The 19,354-nt window shown below is 39.4% G+C and overlaps 1 protein-coding gene across 3 annotated transcripts in view; it reads right to left on the reverse strand.

Annotated features, from left to right (window-relative positions):
• kcnab2a (potassium voltage-gated channel subfamily A regulatory beta subunit 2a) overlaps positions 1 to 19,338 on the reverse strand; it is a 99,385-nt gene extending 80,047 nt beyond the window's left edge. Inside the window, exon 1 of one of the 3 annotated variants that reach the window (XM_041979726.1) lies at positions 19,258 to 19,338. The gene's annotated coding sequence lies outside the window, so the exon portion shown is untranslated. Of the gene's footprint in view, positions 1 to 38; positions 249 to 19,257 lie in introns of those variants that run through there. The other 2 variants (XM_041979725.1, XM_041979727.1) reach the window with 2 other exon arrangements.
• Positions 19,339 to 19,354: the final 16 nt, after the last annotated feature.

A 19,354-nucleotide genomic window follows, 5' to 3' on the forward strand; every position in this document is an offset into this window, starting at 1 on the left:
GAGTCAGACCTAGCGATGATGCTCTTAAAAACACCCACCTCAGTCTGTGGCTTTTCCTGACGCAGTGAGCAGAAATTGGGGGTAAAATGCAGAACAGTTAGGAACAGCAGCCAAAATCCGAGAGAGAAGGAAAACAAAGAGCAAAGAGGAGAGGAATGACACAAGAGTGGAGAATGTGAGATCCAGTGCAACCAAGATTATGCGTGAGACGAGCATGTGTGTCTGACATGACATCACGAGACAGAACAAAAGTGACACAAGAAAGAGAAGGGATGGGGGAAAAAAAGAAACAAAATAAATGTGCAGGCTTGGACTCACTGAGCAGAGCAGATGTGATAAAGGAAATGCCCCTCCCTCATTCCTCTTCTCTGAGTTACACACACACACACACCTCCATTTGCACTTTCAGCATTTGAGTAAGCTTGTATTCAGTGAATCAGAGTGCCCTGTGAGTGGTAAGTGAAATTAAGGGTGGGCAGGACAAGCACAAACAAACATTAGTGTTAATTCTTTACACACTGACAAGATAATGTGTGGTTTATACTGAAACTGGCTCAACTTTACTTGACTGCGTAGTTTGTGAAGAAAGCTAACTAACCTAGAGAGGAGGAGATTGCCAGGTGTTGGCAAGCTCTACAAAGAAAAAAAGAAAAAGAGATATGCTAATCATATGACTTTTGTTAGAAGGTAACATAATATGAGCAGACAGATACCTGTCCTCCAACCAAACATCCTCTAAGTACCGAACTGTATGCTGAAATGTCTTCAAGCTATGAATCCATTTAAAGTCCAGTGCCCTTTTATTGGCTGGGCCACTCAACACTCTCAACAACCTGGGCATTGTTTGAAACAGAAAGACAATTTTAACAGGTACAATTTCAGAAAAACTTATTCCACTTTACTGATAGCATTTGTAAGTTATGCTAGGACAAATCAATAGCCTATAAAACCACAGCCTTCAAAGAGCCGAAGGAGGTTTAACTTAATGATATTGATGCTTAAAACAATGCTTATCAAACTGACTACTAACAACCAATAGCAACCCAAGTTGCCTCTCGTGTTACTAGGACAGTGTTTCCCACAGACCAGGTAGCAATTTGTGGTGCTCCCATGGTGGCGGTGAGGGAATGGTGTGTGGGGTTGTCATGGGGGTCAGTGGAGTTGGTCACTGGATTGCATGTAAAGTGTGTGTAGCGGGCGGCATTCAAACAAACATTTTCTGAGCTGTCATATTAAATATATGTTCTTCAAAGATGTCACCATGTGATTTAAAAAAAAAAAAATCTGTATGCATTTTCTTGTTAGCATCACTGTGTTAATATACTGAAAATGTCTTCTTCTGGCACGGATCATGTTTTGTAAACTGTAAAATCATTTGCCGGGTATTGTAAGGGTTTGAAGCAAAATTGCTGGAATCCTTACAAGAACTTTGGTGCTTGGAGTGAATTTGTATTGCCTCCCGTGATGAGCAGTTGCAGATAACTTTATAGCGATGCATAACTGCAACCAACAGGTGTCCACAACTGGCGTCTAGATGGATGGATGGATGGATGGATGGATAGATGGATGGATGGAAGGATAGATAGATAGATATTCTAATTATCAATACTGACCAATATTGATAATTATTAAATAAATAAATAAATTTTATAATTATCAATATTGATAACCAAATTATAATAATTATTATAACCAAATAAATTTTAAATATATTTTAAGTGCAGCCCTGGCCATTTTATGCTTTTGCTTAAAGACCTACTTTTAATAAAAGGACACACAAACAATGAATTCATATACAATCCTTTATTCAACCACCTGTTAACCATGTAAGAGTATTCTTTAGATGGAAAAAAAATCTACTTAGGACCTGAGAGACTTCAACAAGTACTGACAAACATAAAGAATGAAGTGACCAGAAAATCTGATAAACATTTAAATAACCTTTTTATGAAAATTATATATATATATATATATATATATATATATATATATATATATATATATATATATATATATATATATATATATATATATATATATATATATATAAAATGGCTTCTTTTGGTGGGAAGAGCACAATACCAGTTTTATGGCCAATTTCCACCGGATGTGTGTGTACCAAGTTCCGGTTGCACCATGGTTTTGTTCCAACCTCCAGCACATCCAACATGTTCAGAACGTGGCATGCTCAGCAGTTCAGATAAGGCCAGACAGGAAAGTGAGCAGTGTAAAGCATCCACTAAATTTCAAAATAAAAGATTTGCACTCACTAAACTATGTAAACATTATGTTAATAATGGTCAGGGGGGCTCATGTTTTGTTTTGTTTTTTTTCCCCCCAATCACAGACAACATGTTTAGCCCAGAAGTGGATAATCACAAGATTCTCCAATTCTCCTTTGATTTTGTGATCTACGTAGACTGCCGAGATGCTTGATGTATGATGCACTCCCGGTGTGAGTTGCTGTCCCGTGGAGGCCAGAACAAAACCACGACGCAGCTGGAACATGGCGCACACAGACCCGGTGGACACTGGCCATTAGGTAGCTCAGAAACTGATAGAAGTAGGCTACCATGTAAACAAACACCCTTCAGCATAGCATCACTATGTTTTTTTTTTTGTTGTTGTTTTTTTTTTCCCTCACCCCCAACCAAAGCCCCCCAACCCATTGACATGACAATTTCCTCCTCTCCTTGCTGCGACATTTTTTGCAATACATTTGCAATACGTGTTTTGGGGCAGGGCTTGGTGACGCAGTGTGCCTGGGTCTGCGTTTGTGATTGGGTAGGAGGAAGTAATGACTATTGTATTAAGCTAGATGATAGTCTAATGAAAAAGGAAGGGAAACAGTTTTTCTATTGAACTTGTTTTTCTCTCACATCTATCGAATGATATATATGTTATTAAATTAAAGTTCAGCCCTACGTCAGAATGTGGGAGTGAATATGGAATTCACACTGCCTACTAGTGCATAAATTGACTTCATAACCATGACAGCATTGAAGACGCATAGAAGTATGACAAGCGGCAATGTATGACAACAGACATACCAATTATGTAAGTAACGGAGCATAAATGGGCCCTGACTCTAGTAACTCTTGTAAGTGACAATAGCATCGGTGTATGTGACTGTCGATATGTGATGTTACTGTTTGCATTATGTATCACTGCTGGCTGCAAATCATATAATCAGCCAATGACAACAAAACAATTTATTGCAATCATGCCAACTGAAGTATGAAATGTTAAAAATGCCATTAGCATTTACATTTTCCAGCTAAAATCACTGCCGTCATTGCAAAAAAGAATGACAGCAATGATGAATGATAGCTTGTATTCTTTAAGATACTTTGTGGCAGATGATTTTCTAAGCACTTGTGCTTCTGTAATGTTATGTACCTCTGCAGGGCTCTAGACTAGCTTGTTGCATTGGTAGCACTGATGCACCTAACTTTTTAATTTGGGTGTACCAGCAAAAAATCTGAGTGAACCCCAATTTTTACAGTATTGCTCTCAGCAGCTCATTTTAATGCATTTTAAGGATTGTCTTTTGATCATTAAACATAGACAGTTATTTAAGGTGGTGTGAACAACAATGAGGTTAAGAAAAATGTATTTTTTTGAAGCATCAAAGTTAAATAGAAAAAAATATTTAAAAAAATTAAATTTAAAGTTCTAGCTTTACTAAACTGAATGAAACTATATATTTTTTTATTTTAAAATTGCTCATGGGATTGTGCTGCTTCTGGCAATTTTCTCTCCTCAGGATTTACGTTTATTCTTTTCATGATAATTATCTACCTAGTCTTGAATTTTGTGAAAGGTACCTCCTCGTTGGGTTCATTACATGTCATATTTATGGCTGCTTTAACAGCAGAAACATCCAGGGTTTTTGTTATTCAGTTTTTATGGAGGCTGCTCTCATGTTTGAAGACATTTATCAGCCAGTAAATTATCTCTCTGATGCTTCAATAGATGCATCAATAATAAAAGTCCTTCAACTAGACCTGTGAAATGTTAGGCACACAGGTGCAACCGAGAAAAAAAAAAAGTTAGTCGCATTCACCACATGGTCACAATCTAGAGAACTGCTCTGTATCGGGTTTGTTTTCAGAGTTGGATTCAGACCAGCTTCCTTTCAATTTATGTTAAGGATTTGCCTCCCCCTATGTTTATGTGTCTATAGATATATATGTAGCATTTGTGTTCCCCAGAGGCTGAGGGAACAGCTACAGCTTCATTGTTGCGCACCACTGTCTCTGGCCTTTCTCTGTGCACTCAAGCCCATTCACAGCATCAATTTCTTCCAGCTAGACTCCAGCTCCACAGATTGCTCTTCTCCAGTAATGACACCAACCATTGCAGATCTGCTAGATAATCTGATGGTGCCACTGTATATTTTTTCCATCTGCATTCAAACAGGAGCTCTAAAATTAATAATGCATCTGTCCTCCTTCCCAACATATGCTCATGTGACATATGTGCATGCAGACAGATTAGGACTATATTTATATTTGAAGAATTTGTGACCTCTAATAGCCATGCAAGGGGTAAAAATATCAAAACATTATCATTATATTTTATTTCTACTTAAGTAATGCTTTTGTCAAAACCCAACCAGGAAGTGAGAAGTATGTTTTAGTAAAGTGTCTCCATATAACTGAGGACTTGTTAATTAAAATTGTTTTTTTTTAAGGAATTGTTCTGGATCATCTAAGTCCAGTGAGTGATTTTAAAACCTCTTTAACTGGAAACCGGGCTATAAATGAATAAATTTCAGCCCTGATCTAGGCTAAACAATTTTTACTACTTCCACAAACACAAATGTGATCTCAAAAGCTGTCTTCAAGTACTTTTAACCTATGACGCCATGATGTAAGGACCGGCTCTGTTCTATGTACATCTGGTGGTGCAGTCAGCATGTACTCTGCGTGTAAATGCTCTGGAGCTTTGCCAGACAATTACATAAGGAAAAAAAAGTGAATCTTCTGCAATCATGCCAGATGCTTGCACGTCTGCCCCTTCTTCCAACCAGCTCAGCTGTTTAAGAAACACTTAGGCCAGAAATGTTAACCCACATCTTTCTGCTATCACTGAATGAAAGGCTAAAACTTTATATGGTCTGATAACAGTTCATGTAGTTTATAGTTACGTTAGGGTATTCTGAGCAACACTTCAGATATTTTATTAAGCTGTAACCCACTATGATCCTGGCAGATCCTGGAGCTTCAAAAGATTGTTATAGGCTATACATTTAAGCAGAATTGTGTTTAGGCAGGGGATGAGGACAGGTTTTAAAATCCTGCTAGCATTTTAGTTCAACAGTGGCACTTTGTTGTTAATAGAGATATGTAAAAACCATGTAATAAAACAAAGGATTAATGATAAGTTGTAAAGCTGACTGTAAAACAAAAATATATAAAACAGATGGGGAAAAAATTAAATTAATTTAGTTAACTTTTTATGTAGGACCACATACATTACTGTGCAGTTGACAAGTACAAGAAAAGTACAAGTAAAATAACTAATTATGTAGCAACACATGATGAACTTGAATTAACAAACTAGTCATCAATAAATCAAATCACTGCTATGAACAGATTAACCAGTAATACTAATCATTTTAAGTAACAAGTTTAATTTATAATAATACAGTGCATTTTTGGTGATTTAAATAAAAATTTCTAATAGCAACATTTTTATGGTCCCACCCTGGTCCCAAATATAAATACTTAGAATAAGAGCAGAAATTATGCAGACAGATATTACATGCACATTGTATCTTTTTAAAACACTTGAACATTAGGCTAGTTTTTCTTTCAGCATCACACTGAATTGAATCTGGTCTCCTTTGGGTATTACTGAGGAGAAGGCCATTAAGCTTTTATTACTACAGTCTCTGCCTGGTCTCCCTGGGATTACCACACAAAGAACAGGACAAGTGACAGGCATTAAGTAAACAAAATTACAGACTGAGGAAATGGAGCCAGTTTACAGTCTCACCACTGTGCCATGTTTAAAGTGGAGCAGGAAAAAACGGTCTCCATTGGATAAATGTTGGTTTTGTAAGTAACAGAAATGGTTTGATATAGATACCCCTAGGGCTGCTCAATTATGAGAAAAATTATAATCACGATTATTTTGATTGAAACTGAGATCTCGATTATTTAGCACGATTAGAGAAAGAGAGAGAGTGTGCGCGGGGTGGGGTTGTGGTGGGGTGGGGGGGCAGAAGCATTGTCTGTGGTAATGCAGACTAGTTTCTTTCCACCAGGTTCCCATAGCTATTGTTTGTCTCAGACCAGCAGCTGTGTTCTGCCCGGTGTGATCTTAATAGTCTGGAGACATTTCGTTTTCACGTTGAAATCCGCGTCAATAAAATCTGGCGCGACATTCATTTACGGCTCTATGGTGTGGCTTGACCACAGGTCAGTAGGGGTGGCGAAACATTGGACTGCAGCCACGTCCTTCGCAACATCCTCACCACACTCATCATACAGGGCAATTTGCAAAGTTGTGTTATAGCATGGGGGCACTCGAGACCCTCTTAGCATAATTCTAACACATTAAAATTAAAATAGTATTGTTTAATCCTATAGCTCATGTAAAATCATATCGATATCATTAACTAGGCCTGTCACGATAACAAATGTAGCTGTACGATAAATTTTCTCAGAAATTATCGCGATAAACGATAATATTGCGCAGAGCGCTAATGTGTCATTTTGAGACCATTCTCAACTAATATAGTGACATATGCCGTAATAATGCAAGTACACATTTTCAAAGGTCAATAAACTAAATAAATAAAAGCGCCTTTTTCACTGTTGCATCTTCAAATAAACTCCAGACAAGTAGACAAGCATGCCGGTTTTAATGACGAACCAAACTTCAGCACTTTACATCGAACAAAAACCCGTGTTCTTCTTCTGCTCTTCAAAATCTACTGCTTGTGAAACAAAGTCATTCTGCCCTCTGTTGGCCTTATAAGTAACTACAACCCAGCAGTTAGCTGGGATACCACATTCACATACGCCGGGACACCGGCCCAAAAGTTATGCGGCCCACTGGGAATCCTCCCAAACCTCTCGATTAGCCGGCATTGCTCTTAATGTGTATTTTGTCATATACGGTAGTATATAGGCTGATTCTATTTGCGTAATGTGCCTGCGGATTACAGGGGTTATTACGGTAGACCAGGAAGTGGGGGCTTTGTACTGACGTCGTAAGCTAGAATGTGTGTGTTCTGCTTACATGTGGGAAGCAGCGAAACAATAAAAGAGGAGATGCTTGCATCTATTATTTACATATTTCAGCATGAGAATCGGAGGTTTAGCGCGAGAGCGTGAGAAGCCACTTAAATACGCAAGTCTCACGGCCATTGCGTGTTGGCAGCCGTGCAAAACAAATGCGGCTTACCGGCTCGTGCTGCAACATGCTGCAGTCAAGTGTGACACTAGAGAGATCACTCCGCAAGAAACCAGAGCGTTTAGTCGAAATACTCCATAGTGAAACCTATTGTCATACACAGTCTATGGTAAAGGGGGGACGAAAAAAAATTATCGCGGCCGGCAAACTTATCGTGCTCTTATTTTCTTATCGTTCAATTAATTGACTTATTGCTTATCGCGACAGGCCTATCATTAACAAACTTGAGATATCCCCCAGCCCTAGTAAAAGGTTCTTTAAAGCCATCTGACAGGTTCAAAAGTACCACAGATCCTTCTTCTCTATTCTAAGATGCTTGCCATACATATGGGTCTGTTTCTCCACCTGTTTGTTGCAGAAAATAATCAAAAGTTTGCAGTCACATCATAGCACTTAGATGCCTTACACCCAAAAGAACTTAGAAAGCTCCGAACCTATAAAGTTTGTGATTTATCACAGGAAAGTTGCTTCATGTGCAAAACAGATAAATAAATAAAAATTTTGGGGGCTATTTAAATAGCAGTATTCCAAAGTATCGGGCGTCGTTGTTTCCTTTCTGTAGCTGGATCTATGGTTTAAGAACGAAGAACATGGTTTAAACCAGAGACTGTTGATGTTTTGTTTTTGCAAAGCAACCTTGCTTCAAAATAATGTCCCCCAGCAACATTTCAGAAAGATGGTATGATTCAGTGCAATATGATAGGGCTGGGCAATTAATTGAATTTTAATCGCGATTACGAACTGGGTTTTCAACAATCATAAAAATGAAAGGATCCGATTATTTTTGTCCTTCGCAGTTTCCTCTTGTGCTGTTTTCAGTTGCAAATCGAGCACCGCAGACATTCCCTCCTCCTCCCACAGCCCCGTCTGCTTTAGTTTTATTAAGTGCCAGTTGCAAACACACCACCAGTTATGGGCTGGACACACGGGAGGCGAAGTCGCTCCTTCTCCATTCATTTTCTATCGAACTTGCGTGATGAGGCGGAAATCGCTGCCCTCCTCCAGCCAAGCGGCAGGTGACATTCCCGCAAGTGAAATGTTGCGCTCGTTCACGGGGGCTTGCGACCCGACACAAGAAAATAGAAAAATGTTCAATTTTTGTGAGTTGCGACTAAAAAATCCAGAGACACAGAGAGATGAACGTTATAAACAAACAGAACTTTTTCTCAGTTAACACAGTGAACAACTCGGGATCACTGCCATCTCGTCTCCATGTTAGTGGAGAGTCTCTCCTGCCCTGGATGATAAGGGGGTTGTGACGAACGTCGCTACAGTACGATGTTTCGCCACCGCTGCAGACCTGTGGTCAAGCCGCACCATAGAGCCGTATATTAATGTTGCGCTACATTTTATTGACGCGGATTTCAACGTGAAAACGAAATGTCTCCAGATGGTTTTTCCAGATCACACCGGGCAAAACGTAGCTGCTGGTCTGAGACAAACAAAAGCTATGGGGACCTGGTGGAAAGAAACTATACTGTATTACCACAGACAAACTTCAAATGTCACACTGACCCCCCCCACACACACACACCCCACCCCCAAATGCCCTCTCTCTTTCTCTAATTGTGTTAAATAATCGCGATCTCAATTTCAATCAAAATAATTGTGATTATCATTTTTCCCCATAATCGAGCAGCTCTACAATATGATACAAGTTATATAAAGTACGTAAGCGCATGTTCTGTTGATAAACTACCGCCGAAGATCATTACTGTGCTATGTGCAAGTCACAGTTCAGGTCGTGGGTTATATATAAATGGGTTTGGTCCAGATTTGGCTGGGAGACGATTACGGGATCATATGGTCATTATCATAACAGGTGCGCATAGGTTCAAGTTGAAAAAACTGGATCCATGTAGGACTGCTCAAGGCTGGAGATTTCATTCATTCAGCTTCCAATTAGGTGGCTGAGATGGGCCAATTTAACATGATTTAAAATCACTTCTATTTCAGGGCTATATGTCTTCTCATTTACTGCATTTCCTGTTTGCTGTAACCAAGCAGGTTTTTATCTTAATAAAACAGGAGTGGCTTACTGATGTGAGGGGGATGGAATAAAAAATTGTTTTTTAAATGCATTTACTGCAAAACCAATAACAAGATATCTGCCTTCTTTCATCCATTTCTCCCTCTCTTTTCCCGTCTTTAGTGTTATTGCTTTAGAAGCGTGATTTGTTGTTTGTAGCCCAAAAAAGTCTGAGAAGTGCCTTAACAGAATAAATTGGCACATTACTGCCACCAAGTGGTCTGGAGTGTGGAACAGAATGTTTCCAAAGGCCCGATCTGTCAAAACAATAGTTCCTCTGCTACATTTTCCCTATCCTATCGGTAAATGGGATTGGGAAATGTTGCAGTGCCCTCCACTGCTGTAATGGGAGATATGGCAGAGGAATACAAAACTCAGACATTTTTAAAAGAATGAAAGAGGACATTTGAACAAATTTGATAAAATGCACAAGGTAAGTAAAAATCAATCTTGCGAAAATTGAATACCTTACTAATATGACTAGTATGGGGAACCACGTTAGCCTTCCTCATGCTGACCTGTGTGTCTGCAGCCTCAAGGAACACAGTCAGCCTGACTAATCAGCCAAGAATTAATGACACACTGTCAGCATTGCCATCCAACTCAGAGGGAAGAAAGTCACCAAAACAATTTGATCTTAGTTAACCCCAAGTTTCATCAACTGCTGACATCTTTAAAAATACAATAAATGTTCCTGTCACAAACTTTAAAGAAATGATTACAATTAAACCCCACATATGTTTCTAACATATTTACAGTGCAGAGATGAGTCAGTGAATCACAACTGCTAATAGTCACAACGCCAGTAAAAATTTACATTTGAGCCCTTTTGTAAAAGCACAAAGCCCCACAATTCCTCATTCAGCAACTTCTGAGTTTAACTTAGGCTAGGTTCACACTGCAGGGCATAAAGCTCAATTTGGATTTTTTTGTGAAATTTTTTGAGGGTCCGTTTACATTTCCAATTAAATGTGACTTGTTTGTGATCTCCTGTATGAACCTTAGGCGCATCAAAAGTGTCCCGCATGCGTAGAAGACAACAGGACGTGACAGTGAGCGTGCATGTGACGTCTTCATGTTTGCAGAAGTAAACATGGACGGTAACAGCAGAGCATATGTTGCAATTTTAAAGTTATTGTCCAACCGTCGCCAACACATTTTCAATGGCCTTGTTTTATGGAGGAGATTACAAAAGTTTTTGGCCATGGCATTTTGTGGAGTAGCGGCAGCAACGTCTGTACAGAGAAACGTGTGTACGAAGTTGCAGCCAGGAGTGGTGGAGTGTCTTTACAGGTAAAAGTTTATAAACAATGTTGTGTATGCAAGGCTCCAGACAGCGACCAAATGGTCGCATTTTACGACTAAAATGTGAGACAGTGCGAGTGAATTTTTTGCAATGGCGACCAATACATTTGCCGGTCTTTTTCTTGTAGTAGTTACAATTGAATTGATTTTGTCGCTAACAAACTTCTGCTCCCCTCTTCAGCCCAGTAGTTCACAGTAATGCACAAATTAGCTGCTGGTTTGCCGACTCAAACTAACTTCAATACGAGAAAAGCAGACCAACACCAACGAAGAAGACGACAGCCAATGTGCATGTGAGGGGGGATGAACGACTACTGTGATAGTAAGGGCAAGGCAAGGCAGTTTATTTGTATAGCACATTTCATGTACAGGACAATTCAAAGTGCTTTACATAAAACAAAGACATTACAGATATTTAGAATAGTAAAAGGCATCAACACATAATCAACACATAATCACAATAAAATAATAAATTACATTAAAATGATTAAAAGCAAGATAAGTTAAAAAAAAAAAAAAAAAAAAAAAAAAAAAAAAAAAGTTACCGTGCAGATTTCATGCATAGGCACATGAGAAAAGAAAAGTTTTTAACCTGGATTTAAAAATGTCTACATTTGGGGAAAGTTTAATCTCCACTGGCAGTTTGTTCCATTTGTTTGCAGCATAACAGCTAAATGCTGCTTCTCCATGTTTAGTCTGGACTCTGGTCTGGACTAGTTGACCAGAGTCTTTGGATCTAAGAGCTCTGCTAGGTTTATATTCTCTGAACATATCACAGATGTATTCTGGGCCTAAACCATTCTGGGATTTGTAAATGATCAGAAGGGTTTTAAAATCTATTCTGTGACTGACTGGAAGCCAGTGTAAAGATTTCAAAACTGGTGTGATGTGTTCAGATCTCTTAGTCCTGGTTAAAACTCTAGCAGCAGCACTCTGGATGAGCTGCAGATGTTTAATGCTCTTTTTAGGAAGTCCTGTTAAAAGACCATTACAGTAATCCAGTCTACTGGAGATGAACGCATGGATGAGTTTCTCTTGGTCTTTCTGGGAGACTAAACTTTTAATTCTGTTGATGTTTCTGAGCTGGTAAAAAGCTGTCTTAGTGACAGCTTTGATATGGCTGCTGAAAGTCAGATCTGAGTCTATCAACACTCCCAGGTTACGAACTTGGTTGGTAATTTTAAGAGCCCGAGTCTCCAGGTGTTTACCAATGCTGACTCTCTTCTCTTTGCTACCAAACAGAATAATCTCAGTTTTGTCTTCATTTAATTGTAGGAAATTCTCCCTCATCCAGGTGTTTATTTGCTCCAGACACTGACACAATAAGTCTATTGGACTGCAGTCGTCTGGTGACAGAGACACATAAAGTTGTGTATCATCTGCATAACTTTGATAACTAATGCTATAGTTTTGTAATATTTTACCCAAAGGGAGCATATACAAGTTGAACAGAAGAGGTCCAAGGACTGACCCCTGGGGGACTCCACAAGTCATGGCCACTCGCTCGGATTCATAGCTGCCGATCGTAACAAAATAACTCCGGCCTTCTAAATAGGACCTGAACCAGTTAAGGACCGCTCCAGAAAGTCCAACCCAGTTTTCCAGCCTGTGCAACAGGATTCTGTGATCTACAGTATCAAACGCAGCACTGAGATCCAACAGAACCAGGACTGATACTTGACCAGAATCGGTATTCAACCTAATGTCATTTAACACTTTGACCAGAGCTGTTTCAGTGCTGTGATGAGGTCGGAAGCCGGACTGAAATTTATCAAGATTTCCACTTTCATTTAAAAAGTCATGAAGCTGGTGAAATACAACTTTTTCAATAATCTTGGAAATAAAAGAGAGGTTAGAGACAGGTCTATAGTTGTTCATTACAGAGGCGTCTAGAGTCCTTTTCTTTAGGAGTGGCTTAATAGCAGCTATCTTTAGTGACTTGGGAAAAATGCCTGATGCCAGCGAGCTGTTAACTATCAGTAGGAGATCACTTTCTACTGAGGTAAAAACTGTTTTTAAAAAGTCGGATGGTATCATGTCCAGAGTGCATGTTGTTGATTTCAAATGCCAAACTGTTTCTTGTAGGACTTTTAAATTCACCATTTTAAATTGTGACATGACATCAGAATTATTTCCGGGTTTTAGACACAGACTAATTTTCTTGTTTGACTGTGTGGAATTAATATTTTGCCTAATTGTTTTAATTTTTTGGCTAAAAAAGTTTGCAAATTGGTTGCATTTCTCAGTGGAAAGGAGCTCTGGGCTTATCTGTTTAGGAGGATTTGTAAGTTTTTCAATCATAGCAAACAGAGTGCGAGAATTGTTGACATTCCTGTTAATCATTTCAGATAAATGCAGCTCTCTGGCCTTGCACAACTCATTGTTATAGTTACGCAGGCTTTGTTTGTACAGCTCATAGTAAATTTGAAGTTTATTTTTCCGCCATTTCCGCTCAGTTTTTCTGCATTCTCTTTTTAGGCTGGTAACCACAGTGGTGTTTCTCCATGGTGTTTTCTGTTTGCTCAAGTTGCTCTTGATTCTTATCGGTGCAACAGCATCCATTACATTCAAGATTTTCAGATTGAAATGATCCAGGAGTCTATCAACTGACTCTGCACTGGTTGTTGGTAACATAGCTATGGCCTCCACAAACTTAGCACTTGTTCTTTCATTAATGTACCTCTTCCTAACGGAGAAGCAGGTTGGTTGAACATTCTGAGTGATCAGTAAATCAAACAAAATACAAAAATGGTCAGACAAGGCCAAGTCAGTGACCGCAGCAGAAGAAATATCAACACCCTTTGAAATAACCAGGTCCAGAATGTGACCTCGAATGTGGGTCGGTTGTTTTATATGTTGCCACAAACCAAACATGTCCAATATGGAACAAAATTCCTTGACATTACCATCCGTCATGTTATCTATGTGAATGTTAAAATCCCCAGTTAAGATGAAATGGTTACAATCAGTAGAGATAACCGACAATAATTCAGAAAATTCATCAATAAAATTTACACAGTGTCCTGGACGTCTGTAGATGATTAGAAATAGGATTTTAGGAATGCCCCTTAAAATAAAACTAAGATATTCAAAAGAAGTAAAATCACCAAATGACATTTCTTTACACTGGAATGAATCTTTAAATAAGGCAGCTTCTCCTCCCCCTTTCCTCCCGTTTCGACATTTATTCATGAAACTAAAATGAGGGGGTGCTGTTTCATTAAGAACTGTAGCACTTGTGTCTTCTGTTAACCATGTTTCTGTCAGAAAAAGAAAATCTAAACTGTGAGAAATGATGAAGTCATTAACTAACAGTGACTTGTTGGACAGAGATCTAACATTTAGTACAGCTAGCTTTATGAAGTTTACACTGGTCTCTGTTGTATTCTGAGTTATACAAGGTACAGTTAACAGATTAGATCGATTCACCCCACAAGCTGACCGTGTTCGATTCCTTATTTTACTAACTAACACAGGAATCCTACTGGGTCCAGGCTTGATCTCAGAACAGCTGTCACTAGTAGCAAAACTACAGCAAGGACCCTGAATGCATCATGGCATGTTATCTTTGTTGTGAATTCTGCTGCTCTGGGAACCTCCTCCCATGCCCTGCTCGGTCAGGACAGATGATCTAATAGGAGGATGAGGAGGGGGAGGGGGGGGAGCCCTGTATTTCTTGGTAGATGGTGGTCGCTGGGGTTCAGACCTGGATAGAGACATCCTTTTAAGACCTTGGGTGATGTGGAGAAGAGGGTCTGGTGAGGGGGGAGAGCTGGCAGTTGATCGCTTCTCTGCTGTGTCCTTCGCTCTTATCTGTACACTCATGTTTGGGTTTGCCGTCCCAACAGCATGACGCAAGTGTGCACCAAGTAATCTGCATCCAGTTAGATTTGGATGCACACCATCAGGTCTGAATCGCTCCTTACAGTTCCAAAAGATATTGAAGTTATCAATGAACTTTATCCCATGGGTGATACATGCGTTTGATAGCCATGTGTTCAGGCCAAGAAGCCTACTGAAAAGTTCAATTCCTTTACCTGCTGTAGGAATGGGTCCTGAAATGTAAACATGGTGTGCTCCCAACTGACACAGTCTCTCCAACAGCAGAGAAAAGTCTTTTTTCAGGATCTCAGAGCCAATTTTCCTCCTCAGAATATCAAAAGACCCTGTGTGGACAATAATCTTCATACCATCTGGATGTGAAGACAGAATGGTCGGCAACATCTCTGTCAGTTCCCTGACTGATGTATCAAAAAGTGTTAAATTTTCCGTCTTTGCCATCCTGACATGCTGTGTTATAGAGTCCCCAATCAGAATTGTGTCTATTTGTTTTTGTGTGGAGGTGCCGATAGCTTCTCTAGTCCTCCTGTTTGTGGGATTTTGGCCTCTCCTCCTGGTCTGGTTAGCCCTGGGCTGAGTTTTAGGGCTATTTCTTGAATTTTGATAAATCCTTGCATTACATTCATCATCATTCATTTTAATATGACTCAACACATCATATTTATTATGCAGTGAGACTTCAGATGGTGGAGTGAGTGCTGGAGCTTTAAATTTCCTGCTGGATTTACCTCTGCGACGAACAACATCAGACCAGGTTCTGGCCGGGGTTGATGACTTTGGTCTGGCACCAACAGTGTTCCAGAAGGAGAGATCAGTCTGATGGTCCGGTTTGGGATTTTCCTCAGCTATTCCAATGTCATTTGAACACATCCAGGGAAGTGTATCAGCCAGGTCTGTAGCGGGAGGCTCCACATTCGACATGCCTTCGCGTATGAAGATGTGACTCAATCCATTTGACAACTCAGTAGCTTGTACAGAAGCTACTACAGAGTCAATAAATTCTTCATTCACACGAATGTCTTGCAGTGTTTCAATCCTCTTCTCCAGCTGTGTTATCCTCAAAGAAAGTTGCTCACACTCAGTGCAGCTCACTGATACTGCAGGGTTAGGAGACATCGTTCCACTAGTTCTCCGATGGAAATCAACTAAATTTATCAAAAAATATATTCGTTCCAGTGATTTATAAGTGACCAGGAGTCCTTGTTCCTAAATTTCTTGCCGGTAAAGATAAGAAAAAAGAAGAAAAAAAGAAGAAAAATGCAAGCAGAAAGGAGAGCAGAGCAGGAAACGTCCGCACGGCAGCAAAGCAGGAAGCAGGAAGATAGTAGACAGATAGTAATGTCTATTAAAGTAGAGTGTGGACAAAAGTCATGTTCGACTACAAAGTGAATATCAAATCATCAAATCTGATTTGATTTGACAAGTTCTATGTCTACTTATTTTGTATTAGTGCGGCCAGCAAGATGTTTTTTTTTATGCTGTGTCAACTGCTGAGCAAAAAAAATGTGAATTTTAAACATTGTAATTTCTGAATTTATTGTTCAAGTATTTATCCCTAATACTGTGAAAATGAGAGGAAAAGTGAATATTTGCTTTGCAAGGCGATTTCAGTGTGCGTCCCTAAATTTTCTGCTTCCGCTCCTAAAAATTTAAGTTAGGGGCCACTGTGCTCCTCGTAAAAAAAGTTAGTCTGGAGCCCTGGTATGACATGTAGGTCGCATTAATGTAAAGTGTAAGATATGTATCAGATTTAGATACGTTCAGACTGTTATGAAAAGATCAGATACAGGTCGCATAGGGGCAAAAAAAAATCGGATTTGGGTCACTTCAGCTTGCAGTGTGAACCTAGCCTTAGTAGATGTGAATATAAAGATATGGTTTTGACAGATGTCTAAAGTTGACAAGACAAGGGAGGGACTATAACCCAGACTGTTGAGGTTTTGAGATGTGTACTGTACAACAGTAGCAGGAGAATGTTTAAATAAGATACTGTCTTTACTACGTGTTCACTTAGGTCCCATAACCTAAACCTGCTCTCTGTCCCTCCTACACATTTGAAGATTTGTTTTGACAGAGCTTTTGCCTCCACTGCCCCTAAACCCCCACCCCCCATAACCATAAATGTAGGAGGTTCTGCAACAGCAAACAGTAATTGCACAGCTAGTAGTGATTCATGAAATTGCACAGCATCAGCACTCTTCTGTGCATTTCCTGGAATTTACATACAACTCACAAAGAAATACAAATATTCTATTCAGCAAACAAGTTGACAACGGCAACGGACTCCCGTCCTCTTTCGTACATTATTAGCTTGTGTGCTTGTCCCTACAGACAACTTTATTTGTGCATGAAAACACTAAATACAACAAGGTGATAAGTAGTAGGTGATAAGTCTGGACTGCTAAGTTCAGTGTTTCTCATTAACCTTTGCATTTATAAATGTTCTAGTTTTTTTTTTTTAAGTTTTCAGTTTCTGTGCAATTACCTTGTCACCATCTGCTCTGAAAATAAGTGAACACCAGTCTTTAGTTCACATTTTGTAGATAGTGGCAGAGGAAGTTTTCAAAACTGTGTCACTGGCAAACAAAGTTCCCCAGAGTAATTAACTGGGAGAAATGGCTGCTAAAAACACCTCTTTCTGTTCTACTTAAGCCATGCTGGATAATCTAGAGTCTAGAATATAATCTAGATTCTAGGCGGGACCAGAGCCGTGGAACTCTTTGCCATTGCAGGTCAGACAGACTTTATCTGTGTCCAGTTTTAAGTCCCTTCTTAACACCCACCTCTTTTCATTGGCGTTCCACTCAGAATGAGTTTGCTTTCATTGCTTGTATTAGCTTGTGCACATGTTTAAAATATTGACAGAAGTAAACATTTAAACACAAAATAATATAATTCCATGTCCATTGTGTTTCCAAACTGTAAGATCAAGAATCATAATTTAGATTTAACATTAAGTGCAAAAGCTAAATCTATCCATGTGTTACTAATAACAGGAAAATTCAAGTTCATGATACCACTATTGGTTGAAAACTGTCTATTACTAATTTTATCTTTAAAAAAGATCCTCAGGCCATCCATTTACATCTTTAATGTCTGCAGGCCAAAGCAAATAAGGGATCTAATCATGGGGATGCAAAGTGCAGCAGCCTAATTGCATCATTAGCTAAACCAATGACTCAGTCACAGAGACATCAGCTTCACCCTACCCCCACCTCACCCTCCTCTGCCCCATCCAAAAATAGGGAGTCAGGCCTCAAGCTCTTTACTGTACAGCTGCTCAAGCAGAATAAATCTTACATGTTATGTGCAGCAGCGCAAAATGTTAACGTTCCAGAAATATCTAACAGAAAAACAACATTAATGAGACTGTGCTATAATTGTCATCAAGACACTCTTTAAACAGTGTTGTTTGTCCTTCAGGGTGTGGCAAAGATTACTTCTTTTGCTTAAACAGATCATGTAATGATGTACACTCAAAATGACAGGCACATTTTGTTTAAATTGTTGAACAGCAATGCAACTAGGTTGATTATTTTTTTAACTGCACCCAAATGAAATCATATAACTGCACATAATTTTGATATGTCATTTTAAAAGTTACAAATCTCTCTTGACGCAATGCACTACGAACAAAGCATCCGTCATTTTTGGTTGACTTTTGTTGGCATGCTTTGCTAACAATGACTGGAAGTGGTTCAAGGGGCAGTTTCTCAGCAATTTGAAATGCAGTCTACCAGAAGAGAACTTTATATTTCCTGCATCTGTAAAATGAAAAAAAAAAGAAAAGAAATTAACACCTCCGGTTCTTCCTGTGTTAAGTGTCAAAGTGAAGATGAGGGCTTCGACTTAATCAGACTGTGGTAATGCAGTCATTTTGCAAAATGCTGCATGAAGGGAGGGATTTCTTAACTAACCATTTGTGAATATACAATTTCTCGTGGCCATAGTTAAGATCTTAGGTCAAAGGATTTGTAGATTTTGATATTATAAGTTTCAGCGTCGTCTCGGTGATATATCAGATTAATGGAAGACTTAACCTGGCCTGTGCTGCACTGTATTAGCCACAGTCAGCGTATGCAGCACAATCTGACTGCGACTGCAGCTGCTGAGGATGGAGAGCTTCTGGAACTGACGTCTCCATGTCGGGTCACATCTGCAGAGCGTTCACTCAATGTGAAGATACGATGTTTCGCTGGTTTCACTCGCTCATGTGCACTCACTGTGTACGCATCTCTTTTCCGTGAGCGTGTAGTAAATGTTACCTCGAGGCTAATTTTACACTGCCCGGCCAATTTGAGACGCTGATGTCAATTCATTATGCCCACGGATTGCAAAGAACTTGGGGCTTACCACTCAGCTCACTTAGCTAATCACGGCTAATACAATGAGTTCCAATTGCAAACACCACTCTTTATATCACATGACACCTGTTTATACCACGCCGTAATGTTATGAATGTCCCAGTATTGTGTCAATTTGGTAGCAATTGATGGCTACTTACCGTGATTTAACGTTGCGTTGACATTAAATTGCAATCTTTAACAAATACCCCGACACAAATAAATTCATTTAAGAGAAGCATATGCGCTGCCAAAAGTCTAAAAAACCTAAACACCAACTAAAATGAATGAAGAAAAGCCTAATGTGCTTACCTTTGGCGAAAACCTTCTCTTCCTTCTCAACTGTAGTCAAGACCCCTCCGGATTTTGTTGCTCCGACACAGCTACCACGCGCCGCACCTTTGCCCCG

This window comes from Melanotaenia boesemani, chromosome 3 (assembly GCF_017639745.1).
Source record: "Melanotaenia boesemani isolate fMelBoe1 chromosome 3, fMelBoe1.pri, whole genome shotgun sequence".
NCBI lineage: Eukaryota > Metazoa > Chordata > Actinopteri > Atheriniformes > Melanotaeniidae > Melanotaenia > Melanotaenia boesemani.